Source organism: Berghia stephanieae, chromosome 2 (genome assembly GCF_034508935.2).
Source record: "Berghia stephanieae isolate SIO BIC M18660-M18661 chromosome 2, UCSD_Bste_1.3, whole genome shotgun sequence".
In the NCBI taxonomy this organism is placed as follows: Eukaryota; Metazoa; Mollusca; class Gastropoda; order Nudibranchia; family Aeolidiidae; genus Berghia; species Berghia stephanieae.
Window position 1 is genome coordinate 130,051,639 of NC_088361.1, and position 17,500 is coordinate 130,069,138.

Below are 17,500 nucleotides of genomic sequence, written 5' to 3' on the forward strand. Positions count from 1 at the left end.
CTCGAACTTCAATAGAGCCGTGAATTATATTGCTTTATATGTTGTGTGCAAAGACCATCGGGTCTGAAGATATAACCATGATTCGATTATTATATTAACCGAAGGGGTAATGACACTAAAGAGATAATGAGCCTGGCTGAGAATCCCAGACGGGTTTTTTATGGTCGTGTAATAATATTGAAGTGGCGTTGTCCTGTACAGAATGTTAAGTTCCTGGAATACTTAACGTGTGTACTTACCACATAAATTCCACATGCGCAGACCCTACGCAGTTGAAGTTATAAAAATTCATAGTTTCCAATGGGGTGGGGGGTGGAATGAATGATATGAGTAGGACTTACACTTTGTTAAAAGCGTTCTTTTCCAAAAGTTTTATAAACCTTAAAGTTGTCGATAGACTTCACCAGTTGGAGATAAAAATGCGTAGTTACACGAAATTTTCGTAGCAGTGACTGGTTTGTGAACAACAATTCTTGAGGATCATTTTGTTAGAGCTTTCAAACGAATAAAAGTGGAGCTGCTTCATTAACCGTGTAGTGCATGGTGGGTTAATGGGTCTGACAGCGAATATTGTATGTTACTATTGGATAGATTAGCGTCCAACTACAGGTTAGTAAGGATTTATTAACATTAGTGTAATTTTACCGACACTGGGATGGATCCATTTCCATTTGTCGGGTCGTCAATAAAGATCATCTATCCTCGTTCTTTTACGTCCCGTGATATTAAAAATCTGCCTATACACCCTGCTAGTAAAATATTTATGCCACCTTATGATTCAATATGTAACCTATTCATTATAAGTCCTCCAAATTACTGGTTACATACACACTTCCAAAGAGTTTGGAACCAGAAGAGTAGAAGGCATGACATCAAGACTTCTCTGACCCATTGATAATCACCAACAATCTGAAATTCGAGTATGAATTTGTGCATGGCAAACAAGGGTAGTATTAACCAACGCTGTCTTTGACTAAATTATTACTGGATATGCCACTAACAAGACATTACGTAACAAACTATAATACGATGTCTTTCATGTGCTTAGAGCATTGTAATGATAATAAAACTGTTGGCATGGACCATAAAAATGCCAAGTTTATTGTCTGAAACTACTATAATAGTTTATAATATTTCATCACAGCTATTTGTATAAGCCTAATGGATCCTAAGCACTCGGACAACGCCTATGCATAATTACTATGACACTCTGCCTGATCAAAATATAAGAAACTCGTAATATTAATAGGGAACAAAAGTGTGATGTCAAAAAATGGTTCCAATCTAATCGGAATTGTCTTCCGGACCATTGGATAAATACCTTGTGTGGTTGGTATTCTGATTTCAGAATGATGAAATGTGCGGCTATGTGGTCTAGTGATATGACACTCGATTTGGATCGGAAGAGCCTGGGTTCGAGCCTCGTTCGGCGCATAGCTGAGTCCCTGGAAAAGGCCCTTTACTCACATTCTCTCACCGTAATCAGGTTTAAAATGAGTACCTGGCTGTTGTAGCTTTGTCTCTGTCGGAAAAAAAATTGTAATATCGCCTAACAGGCGTCATGTCTTGTTTTACTTGTTACCAGTTGCTGTTGGTCAGGATCCTTTGTAAAGCGCTTTGAGCAAGTTTAGTGGATATTGCTCTATATCAAAGGTCAAGTTTTTTAAAATATAATTTCCACCCTAATAATTATTTTCGGTAATCAAAATGAAGTATCGAATACACATGGGCAATCACAAAAGAATAGTCGACCCAGATTCCAGCTAATTATCGCTCCATATAGAGAAGAGGTTCTCAACCACCGGTCCGCGAAAAAAAAATTCCCGTCAGCAAAGAAGGGGTCAAGATACTGGACCAGTAAAAATAAAATCTCCAATGAGAAGATGGTAATGTAAGAATGAAGTTTTGACCAGCAGCGTAGCCTGAGACTTCAAAGAGAAGCGGTTAAGACAAGGATGGATGTGAGAGGTCCAGAATGGGGTTCAGTAACTGAAAAATAAAGTTCTACACACGCACGAGAGAGGTCACCTTTTTTAACAACGTAGACCATAGTGTTAAGCTAATTTATAATATAAAATCGTGGCTTACCTCTTGGCTGCGTCTATTTGAAATTAAAATCTAGCCTCCTATCTTTACGACTTCCGAATGTATTGTCCCGTCTCAGAATCAAATATAATTGAAATAAAGAAGGCGCTTTTTCTCCATAATGACTGTGAGCCACGGAAAACGATCGAACCAGTTATTGTTGAAAGATTTATTTTAATTTCTACTCTTTAAAGAAAATATATTCTATTAGAGGTTGATGGGAATCTCATCGTAGCCTTCGTTAACGTATAGCCTGACACTAAAGCCCTGGTTCCATGTGTAAGTAATGTGCAATACGCAATGCGATTTGGTAATGCTTAGTGCGTATTGCCCTTTTTGTGCGTGTCTATAAATAGTATGCGCTTGGCTAAGAAGCTCACAACATTGCCATCCGGAAGTATAACGAACCAACACACAAGACTCTGTGTAAACTTGAACTTTTATAGTCTGGATAATACAGTTAAGTGAGAACTCATAAATGTGGATGGCAAAAAAACAATAACAAAGACCTGCGTGACGTCAACTTCGTTATATTTATCCGCGATACGCCAGTTTGTTCTTTTTTTGCCTCAAATTACAGTTTGGTTATGGCTCCTTGATTGTCCAAAACGCGGAAATTGGAAGATGAGAATGAAGACATCGCAACGGGCATGATCTATATTACATTTCCATGTGCTCGAGGCCATTGGTCATATTGCAAAATGTGCTCAAAGTGACCCGCATAGTGAAAAATGTTCAGAGTTTTAGAAATATCCAACGTTAAAATTGGTCAATTTGCTCAGCATGACTCATGGGTATGTTTACAACTTTGTATCGGTGTGTCAGTGTAACAAGTTGATAACCACTGCTATAGAATGAGCAATAACATAATGATTTTTTAATTAAGATTGGCAAATTAAACGGCTTTTGTCAGTCAGATAAGTCGGTCAATTATTTGAAAGATTCAGATGTTAGTGTCGAGCGGAAGTCTCGATGATACCTCAAGTCATCGGCCACCAACACTCAAAACTTCCCGAACTCGATGACCAAGGAAAAGTCGGGAATTCCCGAGAAGTAGCACTTCAACTGAGCTTTGGATGGCTTTTTTGTATTAAAACTTAAAATACATTAAATAAATTCACTTTGTATAATAATAAAACATTGATACCTATAACCATTTTGATCTATTTACGACGTTTGTGTTTTGTTAGCTGTTTAAAATATGATATAACGTCAATACCCAATACCAATGACTAGGTATTGAATGAAAGCACCGATGACTAGAGCGATGCTCGAGACTTTTTTGAGTCTCGAGACTCAAAAAAGCATCGAGACGCAAAAAAGTCTCGAGCTTCGCTGGAATCATCGCCGACGAGAGAGGGGTGAACAATGCAGATAGTACACATTGTTAGTAACGCGTGCGTCGCTCGCGCAGTATAGTCTCGAGACTCGGGACTCGGGACTCAATTGGTCAGATTCAGCGTGGGTTACGCAACTGGATGCGTGGGTTGACGGAGGCAGGAAGCAATAACAAACCCACATGGTTGCCATTACCTCCACCATCATTCTCGCTCACGGTTTGTGGAAAGCACTTCATTACAGGCACGTAATAGTGAATCTAGTTTTTGTTTTGAACATTTCTATTATTATTCTTTGTAAATTGACCCATATTAAAAGAAACATACAAACAAAAAAGGCATGACCAGTCACTAACAATGCCGTGTAGTGTGTAGACAGTAACACAGTACGGTGAACATGACTGACACTGACATTGGGGTCGGAATGTCGGAACCCATGAGTCGTTCGCAACTCTGCCTCACGTATTCATTTAATCAGTCAATTTAATTTTTATTAAGCTTGCGTAAAACATACAAACAAAAAAGACATGACCAGTCACTAACAATGCAGTGTAGTGTGTTGACAGTAACACGGTACGGTGAACATGAATGACACTGGGATCGGAATGTCGGAACCCAGTAGTCGTTCGCAACTCAGCCTCGCGTACTCATTTAATCAGTCAATTTAATTTTCATTTAGCTTGCCTATTCTTCAAGTTTATGTTATATTCACCTTTTCTATTTAAAAAGGGTAATCCAAACAGACCATAAACGATTTTATAATAAGCCGACTTCAACTTCCATCACACACAAACTTATTTTGGGTGTTTTTTTTTTAACCAAACCGTTTGACTCAAATTAAAGCTTCGGCATTGGATAAGGAGCGAGGTCCCTGTTGCCATCTTGCTTAGTTTATACAGAGACTGGGTTGCCACCTTGGCTGTTCTTGATAAATAGTAAAATAGTACAACCTTGTGCAATATGAGAGAGAGAGAGAGGAGAGAGAGAGAGAGAGAGAGAGAGAGAGAGAGAGAGAGAGAGAGAGAAATTTTGAACAAAAAACGAAATCTCTCTCTCATCCTCTCTCTCTCTCTCTCTCTCTCTCTCTCTCTCTCTCTCTCTCTCTCTTCCTATTTCATCTGTCACACTGTTTGACAATCTTCATCACCTGGCTCACTTGTACTTGTAATATCGGGTGTGAGGTAAAATTTTGAACAATTATTATTATTTATAAAATGCAGAATCTTTTCAAATAAACGGATAAAATAGAGATTAATTCTAATCGAACAGTGGAACACAAAGGCAGAATTTGCGAACAATCTAACACATAAGTGTCGTGGTCTTATTTATAAAATGCAGAAACTTTGCAAATAAACGGATAGACTAGATGTTATTTCGATTCGAAAAGTGGAACACAATAGGAAAATTTGCGAATACCCAGTCCAGACATAAGCGTTATGGTCTTATTTATAAAGTGCAGAATCTTTGCAAATAAACGGATAAAATAGAGATTAATTCGATTCAAAAAGTGGAACACATAAGCAGAATTTGCGAATGCCGGTCCAGACATAAGCGTTATGGTCTTATTTATAAAGTGCAGAAACTTTGCAAATAAACGGATAGACTAGATGTTATTTCGATTCGAAAAGTGGAACACAATAGGAAAATTGGCGAATACCCAGTCCAGACATAAGCGTTATGGTCTTATTTATAAAATGCAGAAACTTTGCAAATAAACGGATAAAATAGAGATTAATTCGATTCGAAAAGTGGAACACATAAGCAGAATTTGCGAATGCCCCGTCCAGACATAAGCGTTATGGTCTTATTTATAAAGTGCAGAAACTTTGCAAATAAACGGATAAGATAGAAATTAATTCGATTCGAAAGTGGAATGCAAATGCAGAAGTTGTGAATACCCGGTCCAGACATAAGCGTTATGGTCTTATTTATAAAGTGCAGAAACTTTGCAAATAAACGGATAAGATAGAGATTAATTCGATTCGAAAGTGGAATGCAAATGCAGAAGTTGTGAATACCCGGTCCAGGCATAAGCGTCATGGTCTTATTTATAAAGTGCAGAAACTTTGCAAAATAACGGATAAAATAGAGATTAATTCGATTCGAAAAGTGGAACACATAAGCAGAATTTGCGAATGCCCGGTCCAGACATAAGCGTTATGGTCTTATTTATAAAGTGCAGAAACTTTGCAAATAAACGGATAGACTAGATGTTATTTCGATTCGAAAAGTAGAACACAATAGGAAAATTTGCGAATACCCAGTCCAGACATAAGCGTTATGGTCTTATTTATAAAGTGCAGAAACTTTGCAAATAAACGGATAAGATAGAGATTAATTCGATTCGAAAGTGGAATGCAAATGCAGAAGTTGTGAATACCCGGTCCAGACATAAGCGTTATGGTCTTATTTATAAAGTGCAGAAACTTTGCAAATAAACGGATAAGATAGAGATTAATTCGATTCGAAAGTGGAATGCAAATGCAGAAGTTGTGAATACCCGGTCCAGGCATAAGCGTCATGGTCTTGTTTAAATGAAACAATGCAGTTTAAAAAAATTTATGGTCATTGAGTAATTAAGCTAAATATGCGGAGTTCAAATAGATAACTTGATCTGTGAAATTTTTTATAATTAGCTGTTTTTATTCTCCATCATTTAGATTATGTGATTAAGTTTATAATTGAAATACAAACTTTTTCTCACTTATCAATGTTTTGCAATAAAGGAGAGTGTGAGTGAACCTGTGCAAAGAAAATTATTTGATAGAGTGATATTTATCATGCTTTTCAGTTTGTTGTTGAATTCTAGAATGGATTCTTTACAGTTCTCATTGATTGTATGTCAGTATGTCAGTCTTTAGGACACCGATTACCCTAATGCGGTCACAATTTACAATGTGACGGCCACAAGCCCGTTAAACGCAGAGTGGGGTATTGTTGTTTGCAAGTAATGCTATAGTTTTAATAGGATATCTGTCTCCTATTAAAATACATTCCTGTGTTGGATTTTGGATTAAATTCATGTCTTCTTCGGATTATGGGATATTTAATTTTCATGGATTGTGATTGTGATTTTCAAGACTTTTAATGTAAGTAAATGCCCAAATAGATATTTTTATTCATTTATTCTTTATTTTTATTTTTTTAGTTTTGTTTTGTTTTGTTTTGAAGCATTTATTATAAGAAATAATGTACATATGCACTTATACACCAAAGACTGCTTTCAACTGCTTATTATTATTATTATTATTATTATTATTATTATTATTATTATTATTATTATTATTATTATTATTATTATTATTATTATTATTATTATTATTATTATTATTATTATTATTATTATTATATTATTATTATTATTATTATTATTATTATTATTATTATTAATATTATTATATAATAATAATAATAATAATAATAATAATAATAATAATAATAATAATAATAATAATAATAATAATAATAATAATAATAATAATAATAATAATAATAATAATAATAATAATAATAATAAGTGCATTGAGTGAAATCCCAATCACGGTTGCCCAAATAAAACTGGCGCTAGAATCCCGACTACCTGTCTAAACGAATGTTGTTTGTACGATACATACTAACTACACGTTCAATATCGGGGGCAGAAAATATGCGTTTGGTTTTATGAAATTAAAACAGTAGTCCCACATTGTTCTTTGATGTTATTTGTGGTTGCATTTGCTTTGAAACTTACACATTATATTGTGTTACATTGTTTACAAAATATTTCTGGTACTCGTATGCATGTGTAGTCAACGGTCAATCGTGTTCTTTATTATTTTATTATTAATTTTGGCTTGGCATCTTACATATGTGAATTTGACAGGTTGTTATGGATGGTAATTACTCGTATAACATTAAGTGATTTTAAACATTTTTACGGCGTTTTAAATGTCTTTCTTGCATTCATTGCCGAGCACCTCCACTTTTCTGTTACTATTTTAACGATCAGCTGATTTTCTCTTGCCTCCCCTTTAATTTCGCGGACTTTTTTCAGAACGAGGCGTGGGAGTGGCTAATACGAGAAGCATCGACGACCAAGATTCTCGAGACGAGAAAAGCATCGAGAACTAAGTGGAGGTCGGGAACTTCTCAGTCGTCAATGACCTGACTTCTCAAAACCTAAAGCATCGATGACCTTTTGGTGACCCGGATGCCCTCATCAGATGTCTAAGTTGTTGCGTTTTAACTCTCTCTCTCTCTCTCTCTCTCTCTCTCTCTCTCTCTCTCTCTCTCTCTCTCTCTCTCTCTCTCTCTCTCTCTCTCTCTCTCTCTCTGAGATATGCTGGTTAAAACTATTCAGGTAACCCCATTCGTAAAAGTGAAAGGTTGGAATTTCCGCATCACCGCACACAACTTATCTAATACAGCCAGATTCCCCACTATCCCACACGCTCCCCCTTGCTCAACGCATCGCCAACACCAATAATATAATATTATCTAACCAATGCCAGCACCATTCACCACGCCCCGCATCCACATTAAACATTCATTCCCAGTCCACGTAGCACGTTTGTGTCAGTTTGTGAATTTGGAAATTGAGATGTGGAATAATTAGTACAAATAATTTAATGTTGATATCACTCCTGTGTATCTGCGTGATAAATGCCTGTAACACTTCATTAGGGAAATTATCTCCGAGCCCTCCATATATCTTAAGGTAAGAGAATGGTCTAATGAATAAACTAGTACTAATAATTTATTGTTGCTATCACTCCTGTGTATCTACGTGATTCTTGCCTGTAACACTTCATAAAGAAAATTATTTTCTCGCCCTCCATATATTTTAAGGTAAGAGAATGTGTCTAATTCTTATTCGGCTTCCATAAAATTTTTGAATAATTATTACAAAAATATTGTAAGAAAGCCTGCTTACAGTTGTTTACCAGTTCTTCTTCTTAGCAGCTGGGTTTCTTATGGTTTCAGTGGATATAGAGATACTACGGTGGGTGGTCAGTGGAGGGAGGCCTTCCGAAAGCTCCTCGTTCTTAGGGAAACAACGCAAATACTCCCTCAACAAACCCTAAGAAAAAAATAAAACCTAGTACCTTTAACTAACCGTAATAGGATAAACAAACACCCTAGCATCTTTACTTAGATAAAGAAAAGGGAGACCTTCCGAATGGGATCTATATTCAGGTTTTCGTCCAACCAAGTCATCAATCATATGATTTGTTGCTGTACAACGATTGGATATTTCTTTAAAATTTAATCACGCTGCTTTGTTTATGAAAGTTGTAAACATACTGTAGTAACTACCGTGATTGCCAGAACTCGGTATTCTGGCTGTAGGACTCCATGGCTAGGATGGGTCCAGATGGCCGGTGAATCACGGAATTACTGAGTTAAAACTAGATATTAAATAGATAATGTTAAAGTATAAAATTATAGCTTACCCTGAATCTAGCTAGTCGTAATGGTAGATAGGTATGGTCGCAACAGATATGGTATGGTAGATAGTTTAGTGTAGAGCTTGAAGTGTGCAGTAGGTAAGTCTGTAGGTAAGTGTGTAGGTAAGTATGTAGGTAAGTGTGTAGGTAAGTATATCTCAATCGAGAGGTCCACTCGGCTTTATATGAGCCGGGTCAGCTCGGGACGAGGCAGAGCGGAAGTAGGAATGGCCATTGCCAAGGTCACTAGCCGTACGATTGTTTACGGCTAGAGATCCCTACACTGCTCCCCCCTCAAAAAGGGCAGGGTGGCTGGATGTGGGGTACTCACCTGCACCTTTCTGGAGCTCTCGGTATTACAGTGAACTAAAGGAGAGGAGCCCTTATCTAGGGCGTAGCAACAAAAAAAAGGGGGGTAAAATAAAAATGAAGGCCCTTTCCTAGGGCCAAACAAAACATAAAGAAGGCCCTTACCTAGGGCTGAAAAAGGAAAGCCCTTTCCTGGGGCAGGGCAAAAATAAATCTATTTACACGGTTGCTCGCCCTAGCATCTAGCTGTCTAAGACAGAGCTGTGGAGGGACAGCTCCATCGAGGGCTCCCTCTCCTTCATTCTTTTATTCTCCCCCGGAGACGGGTGACCTCAGCCGCCTCGGTCCGGAGGGAGGCCAGCTCCTGCCTGGCCCTCTTAAGCTGATTCCGCAGGCTGCGGAAGTCCCCCGGCGGCGGCGAGATCTGTCTCGGCGGTCGGCTTGCTCTTGGTCCTCCCTCCTATGCCTGCTGGGAGGCGATCGCGGCTCTGTCGGGCCGGGGTACTAGTTCTGTGGGCCCGACGGGGCGGGCGGGACCGTCTCCTACGGTCACGGGGGCTCCGTTCCTGGTTAGAGTTAGAGGCGACGGCGGAGGTCCGGGATCTATTCCCAAGTCTCGAGGTGATTGGGGAGTCCTCGAGCGTCTAGTGGAATTTCTCCAGGGTTGCCTGCGATTCCGAATCGCGTGCTCCGGGTTACGCCCGGAGGAGAGCGCCTGCCGGCCGCTCTCGGCATTTCTTCTCGGAATCGCAAGAAATCCCGGAAGAGAGTCACATCCCGTGAGAAAGAGGTCATCTGCGGAGATTAAAGAAAAAGATTAGTGAGAACAGGATGGGCAAATGAAAGTGTTCAGTTGCCTTGCTTGGTTCCTCGTCAGGTTGACACACCTGCCGTGGAACCAGTCGAAACACCTGTCACACGCAACCATGAGGTCTCCATCGTCTGGCTTTCCACAAGTACAGTAAGTAATTTCCTGGCCAGATTCGATGGCCTCCCTTTCCTTTCGGATCCAGGCTGGGATAATCCGGTCCCAACATGGTTTCAGGTGGTCATGGTTGACTGTCTTAATCTCCGAGTTCCTAAATTTGACAATGTATGTGGCGGGGGTCAGGATCGTGGAGATGATGGCTGGTCCAGTCCATACAGGTTTCAGCTTGCTGGACTTTCCTTTCACATTCGATTTATCCAGGTAATAAACCGCCTGTCCCCTCTTGAAGGAATGGACGTGGGCTTTGATGTCGTAGTCCCTCTTCGTCCTCTTGAGCTCAGTTCGGAGGGTGGTTCTCGCAGTCTCATGGGCTATCTCTAACCCCTGCTGTAGAGAGTTGACATAATCTTCAGGAGACTGTGGGTTTCTCTGGTATAACCAATTCCACCGGTGTGCTCAATTCCCTTCCTAACATCAATTTGTTAAAGGCGTAGGTATGACAAGGATGTCTCGTGGGCCTTCGTCTCTTCTGTATAAGGCTCCATCGATCAGGAAGAACAGGTTGCGGTGTACCCAGTAGAACTTTTCTTCCTGGCCAGACAGCATCAAGTCCGACATTTCTGGGTCTGCTCCTAATTTCAACCATAATAGCAGGTGGGTAATGGGATGATCATCCGACTGCAGCTTCCTGACATCCTCCATGTCAATGTCGTCAAGGCCAACTTGTGTCGAGTCGTCTTGTCTTACGACTTGTATTTTGTGTCCACCCTCATTTGTAATATTCAACCCATTGACAATTGTGTCAGGGGACCTGAGGGGGACACACAGCTCACTCCTGACGTCATCCGGGTAGAGTTGTTCGATCCTCTGATCTGTCGCACTTTGCGTCCACCCTCGTTTATGATATTCGACCCAGTGACAATTGTGTCAGGGGACCCGAGGGGGATAGTGCAGTTCCTTCCTGACGTCATTCGGGCAGTGTCGTCCAATCTTCTGAGCTGTGTCCTACATCCGCCCTCGTTTATAATATCCAACCCAGTGACAATTGTGTCAGGGGACCCGAGGGGGACGACGTTGTCTACTTCTGATTCAAAGGTTCCCCATCTCTCCTGTGTTCGGGTGCAATATGCGCATCCGCCACAAGGCAATTCTGATAACGCCTTGTGAGGACGGTAGTGTTGGCAAGTGTCCGTCGTGGGAGGTCGAGATAAGGCATCAGCATTCATGTGCAGTGAACCAGAGCGGTGAACTATCCTCAGTTGTATTGACTGAGTTCTTCGATCCATCGGGCCAGTTGGCCCTCAATCCTCTTGAAGTTCATGAGCCAAGTAAGGCAGCGATGATCCGTTCATACAGTGAATTCGCTGCCTAAGAGGTAGTGACGGAAGTGATTGGTAAAGCGCACAATTGCAAGTAGCTCCTTCCTGGTAGTGCAATCGCGCCGCTGAAGGGGTGTCAGGGTGAAGCTCCCATATGCAATCACCTTCTCTTCCTCTTCTTGGATCTGAATCAACTCGGCTCCGATGGCGCAATCTGAAGCATCAGTATCGAGGATGAAGTGGCCTGTCGTAGTGGGAATGGCCAAGACCGTGGGGAAGTAAGGCGTAGCTTGATCTCCTCAAAAGCTGCCTGCTGCTCATCACCCCAGATGAAAATTTTCTTTCTCAGAAGTCGTGCGAGGGGTTCTGATATTCCGGCAAAATCCTTTACGAAGAAGCGGTGGTAATTAGCTAAGCCCAAAAACTTCTCCATTCCCTTAATGACGTAGGTGCTGGCCGATTCCGTACAGTGGCAATTGATTCCTCTGTCATAGACAACTGGTTTCTTCCTACCTTCCTACCAAGAAGTTTAGTTTCTTTCCTGAAGAGCTCACATTTCCTGGGTTTGAGCTTCAGCCGGAAGGCACAAAGTCTGGTGAACACTTCCCTCAAGTTGTTGAAGTGGTCCTGGAAGGACTTCCCCAGTACACAGATGTCGTCCAAGTAGGCCAAGACAGAGTTCCAGTGTAAGTCCTTCAAGACGAGGTCCATTACTCTGCTGTAGGTGTTTCCAGAATTGCAGAGTCCAAATGGCAGCTTGTTGAATTCGAACAGGCCCCTCCTCGTCCTGAACGCAGTCTAGATGGTGGGGCTTCTTTACGTTACTCTGGTGCTGGGTTCGAATCCCCACTGTCTCCTAGTGCCAAGGCTTCCTTATTTCTTATATCAGCAGTGCTCGTCGGCATCGAAAGGGTCCTTGGGTTCTGGAGCATCAGTGAAGGTATCTTCCATTTTGGGCACCGTGAGTGTAAAATAATAATTATTGGCTTCCTGAGGCTGCAGAGACTTCATAAAATTAACGATGTTCTTGGTACTACAGAAGTCTTTCTTGGTCATCTATACTCTCCTGATAGGGCAGGACGAACTGTCTGGCAGTCTGCCCAGAGACAATAATCCATGGGCTGCTCAAAAGAGCAGTAGTCCATTAGAATTTATTCACCATGATGATATTCACTGACACGATTATCCTTATCTTCTGAGAATAGACTATGGGAAACAGTGTCAGTAACAAATAAGCAAATCATAGTGTAACCTTAAGGAACTATTACGCCATGCAAGCAATCAATGCAAGCTAAAAGCACAAAACAAAAATCAAGCGGGCTTAAAGCCAAGTAATAAAACTAGCACAAGCATGAAACCAAAAACAATATAATTAGGCCAAGCTCATGCCAAAGCAAGCAAATGAATCAAGCTGCAAACAATCTACGCTCTGTAAAAATATAATATATGAACATTTGTATATAATAGAGTAAAGATCACAGAGTAATTTAATGATAACAACAATCTATACATCTTCACAACAAAACAATTGCTCCAGGTCGCAGTCATGGCCATGTCGTGCACCAACACTTCACTGACCCATGGTGCGCGACCTGAGCATAAACATCACAATATGTATCATGTGATTCACTGAGAATTAGGTCCTCCAACTCGAACCTTGGTCGCAACAGATAATGCACCAACATCTCTCTGCGCAGGCCACCAAGCTCGAGTGACCATCAAACTCAGTGAATCCAAACTATCATCAGATGGTTGCTTCCGAGTGGTCATCTCCACAGCTGCAGCCATGGTCAGGACATGCTCCGACATGTCACTGCACCATGCTGCCCAATCACAGTGGCCACACGAAAACAAACCCAGACAACTAACACTATTGGTTGGTCTGTCACTCGAGGCCACTGCATGGTCAGGTCATGCCACAACATCTCGCTGCACCATGCTCTCTGACCTGAGTGACCTCCGACCAATAAAACCACAAAGCAATTATCAATAATAACATAGGGTTGTTTATTGCAGGATAGTCGCTCCCTAGGCCGCAGCCATGGTCGGATCAAGCTCCGACATCTCACCGCACCATGCTGCCCGGCCCGAGCGACCATCAAACAACAAATCAAAATTAAGAAAATTAATGTACAAGTAATTGTGTATGGTCTATTGAAAGATCGGTCACTCCCCAAGGCTGCAGCCATGGTCGGATCATGCTCCAACATCTCACCGCACCATGCTGCCTGGCCCGAGTAGCCATCAAACAATAAATCAAAAGTATACTAAATATGAATTAGGTACGGTCTGTTAAAAGATAGACCACTCCCCAAGGCTGCAGCCATGGTCGGATCATGCTCCAACATCTCACCGCACCATGCCGCCTGGCCCGAGTGACCATCAAACAATAAATCAAAATTTAAATGCTCAAAGAACTATCAAATCAAAAGCCATGACAAGCAACATACAAATAATCATGTGTAGTCTATTGAAAGATAGGCCACTCCTCAAGGCCGCAGCCATGGTCGGATCATGCTCCAACATCTCACCGCACCATGCTGCCTGGCCCGAGTAGCCATCAAACAATAAATCAAAATTATACAAACACTAAATAAAAAATTAGGTATGGTCTATTGAAAGATAGGCCACTCCTCAAGGCCGCAGCCATGGTCGGATCATGCTCCAACATCTCACCGCACCATGCTGCCTGGCCCGAGTGACCATCAAACAATAAATCAAAATTATACAAAATACTAAAATAAAAAATTAGGTATGGTCTATTGAAAGATAGGCCACTCCTCAAGGCCGCAGCCATGGTCGGATCATGCTCCAACATCTCACCGCACCATGCTGCCTGGCCCGAGTAGCCATCAAACAATAAATCAAAATTATACAAATACTAAAATAAAAAATTAGGTATGGTCTATTGAAAGATAGGCCACTCCTCAAGGCCGCAGCCATGGTCGGATCATGCTCCAACATCTCACCGCACCATGCTGCCTGGCCCGAGTAGCCATCAAACAATAAATCAAAATTATACAAATACTAAATTAAAAAATTAGGTATGGTCTATTGAAATATAGGCCACTCCTCAAGGCCGCAGCCATGGTCGGATCATGCTCCAACATCTCACCGCACCATGCTGCCTGGCCCGAGTGACCATCAAACAATAAATCAAAATTATACAAAATACTAAAATAAAAAATTAGGTATGGTCTATTGAAATATAGGCCACTCCTCAAGGCCGCAGCCATGGTCGGATCATGCTCCAACATCTCACCGCACCATGCTGCCTGGCCCGAGTAGCCATCAAACAATAAATCAAAATTATACAAATACTAAATTAAAAAATTAGGTATGGTCTATTGAAAGATAGGCCACTCCTCAATGCCGCAGCCATGGTCGGATCATGCTCCAACATCTCACCGCACCATGCTGCCTGGCCCGAGTGACCATCAAACAATAAATCAAAATTTAAATGCTCAAAGAACTATCAAATCAAAAGCCATGACAAGCAACATACAAATAATCATGTGTAGTCTATTGAAAGATAGGCCACTCCTCAAGGCTGCAGTCATGGTCGGATCATGCTCCAACATCTCACCGCACCATGCTGCCTGGCCCGAGTAGCCATCAAACAATAAATCAAAATTTAAATGCTCAAATACTAAATAAAAAATTAGGTATGGTCTATTGAAAGATAGGCCACTCCTCAAGGCCGCAGCCATGGTCGGATCATGCTCCAACATCTCACCGCACCATGCTGCCTGGCCCGAGTAGCCATCAAACAATAAATCAAAAGTATACTAAATATGAATTAGGTATGGTCTATTGAAAGATAGGCCACTCCTCAAGGCTGCAGCCATGGTCGGATCATGCTCCAACATCTCACCGCACCATGCTGCCTGGCCCGAGTAGCCATCAAACAATAAATCAAAAGTATACTAAATATGAATTAGGTACGGTCTGTTAAAAGATAGACCACTCCCCAAGGCTGCAGCCATGGTCGGATCATGCTCCAACATCTCACCGCACCATGCTGCTTGGCCCGAGTGATCATCAAACAACAAATCAAGAAAAAAAACAGACTTAAAAAATAATAAAAATGAACCACACAAATCACTAAGGGGTCCTCTCAGGAGAGGAAGGTGTGAAAAATAATGACTGAAGATATATAATAAAATCAACAGAAAGAGTAACCAAAATCACAATGTAGCACTGGACAAACAAAATCAAGTCAAGGAAATAGCAAATTACAAGAATACAACTATAAAAGTCATAGGCAATAAACAAAGTCAAGTGCAGGACAAAGCAAATCACAAGAATTCACAATAAATCACCAAAGATATAAACTAATCACTAATCACAGTTATAGGCAATAACAAAACAACAACAAAATATTTCCAATAAAAAGAATAAAAAGAAATCAAATGTAAAGAAAAAATTAAAAAAAAATAAAAAAAATCATGAAACATGACACCGTCCACAAGGTCACCAGAGAGGTGTGACCTTGGAGTCAAGGACAAGGACGACCCCGACACGATCAAACAAAACCTACGAACTGAAATTCCCTACAGCTGAAAGAAAAGGGAAGGGGGCGTGGTCATACATATCACCAATATCACAGCACAGAATTCATTCAAGATTGAATATAAGAATTAGAGTGGAAAATACACGATGAAAAATAACGAAGTATTCACAAGGTAAAAATCAACGAAATTCGAACTCCCATTCAACGAAATACGACGGTAGGAAATAATAAAATGGATAATGTAAAAAGTAGAAAAAAGTTTTCGCTCGTGACGCCATTGTAGTAACTACCGTGATTGCCAGAACTCGGTATTCTGGCTGTAGGACTCCATGGCTAGGATGGGTCCAGATGGCCGGTGAATCACGGAATTACTGAGTTAAAACTAGATATTAAATAGATAATGTTAAAGTATAAAATTATAGCTTACCCTGAATCTAGCTAGTCGTAATGGTAGATAGGTATGGTCGCAACAGATATGGTATGGTAGATAGTTTAGTGTAGAGCTTGAAGTGTGCAGTAGGTAAGTCTGTAGGTAAGTGTGTAGGTAAGTATGTAGGTAAGTGTGTAGGTAAGTATATCTCAATCGAGAGGTCCACTCGGCTTTATATGAGCCGGGTCAGCTCGGGACGAGGCAGAGCGGAAGTAGGAATGACCATTGCCAAGGTCACTAGCCGTACGATTGTTTACGGCTAGAGATCCCTTCAATACACATGTGTCAAACTGAACAAAATGACCAATCGTGATGTTAGATATTTCGAAAGTTGTGAGCACTTTTCACTATGTGGGTCACTTTGAGCACATTTTGCAATGTGACAAATGACCTCGAGCACATGGAAAGTTAATATAGATAGTATGCGCTTGCTAAGAAGCTCATAACATTGCCATCCGGAAGTATAACGGACCAACACACAAAACTGTGTGTATCCATGAACGGTTATAGCCAGGTTAATACAGTTCAATGAGCATTACTCATAAACGGGGATGGCAAAAAACAATAACAAAGACCTGAGTGACGTCATCTTCGAACCATCTATAGATCATGCCCATTCACTGTGTATAACATCGTATTGTAAAACATCAAAATGTTCACTCGTCCAGACCCTTCATTTTTTATATACCGTAAAGAAGAAATAATTCAAACTATGATACTGTAACCGATGCCAAAAAAAATAGGCTACATGCCACTAACAATTCGAGTGTTCTGCCAATTATCATTAAAATCCATCAGAAGGTTATGAAGATATCCACGTCAACGCGTGCACGTGGGTTGTGGAACGGGCTATAAGACGTGACTAACCCTAATAGAACAAAAAATCCTCCGACCTCGAGCTACTGTTTTTAATACTTCACAAAACAAAATGGCGGCGGAAAACCAAAACAACGATCCTATTAGGAGAGTTTCAACTTTCCTTAATCTATCAAGGTTTGTTCTGGGGTTTTTTAATGCTACTAGATATCAACAAATTAAATAAATAAACGATGACAAAAGATCAACGGTGAAAATAAAAATAGAAAGAAATTCTAGCACAAGGAGCTTTCGGATGGCCTCCCAATCTGTCTTATACTCTGACCCCAAGTTTGTG

The 17,500-nt window shown here is 40.7% G+C and overlaps 1 protein-coding gene across 7 annotated transcripts in view; it reads left to right on the top strand.

Annotated features, from left to right (window-relative positions):
• LOC144966630 (dipeptidase 1-like) overlaps positions 1 to 17,500 on the top strand; it is a 55,378-nt gene that overhangs the window by 6,755 nt on the left and 31,123 nt on the right. For 2 of the 7 annotated variants that reach the window (XR_013644250.1, XM_078903381.1), the window contains exon 1: positions 7,914 to 8,118. The exons of 1 other annotated variant lie outside the window; for it this stretch is intronic. The gene's annotated coding sequence lies outside the window, so the exon portion shown is untranslated. Of the gene's footprint in view, positions 1 to 425; positions 610 to 6,082; positions 6,512 to 7,455; positions 7,636 to 7,913; positions 8,119 to 8,232; positions 8,250 to 17,500 lie in introns of those variants that run through there. 4 more of the 7 variants (XM_078903383.1, XM_078903382.1, XM_078903384.1 and 1 more) reach the window with 4 other exon arrangements.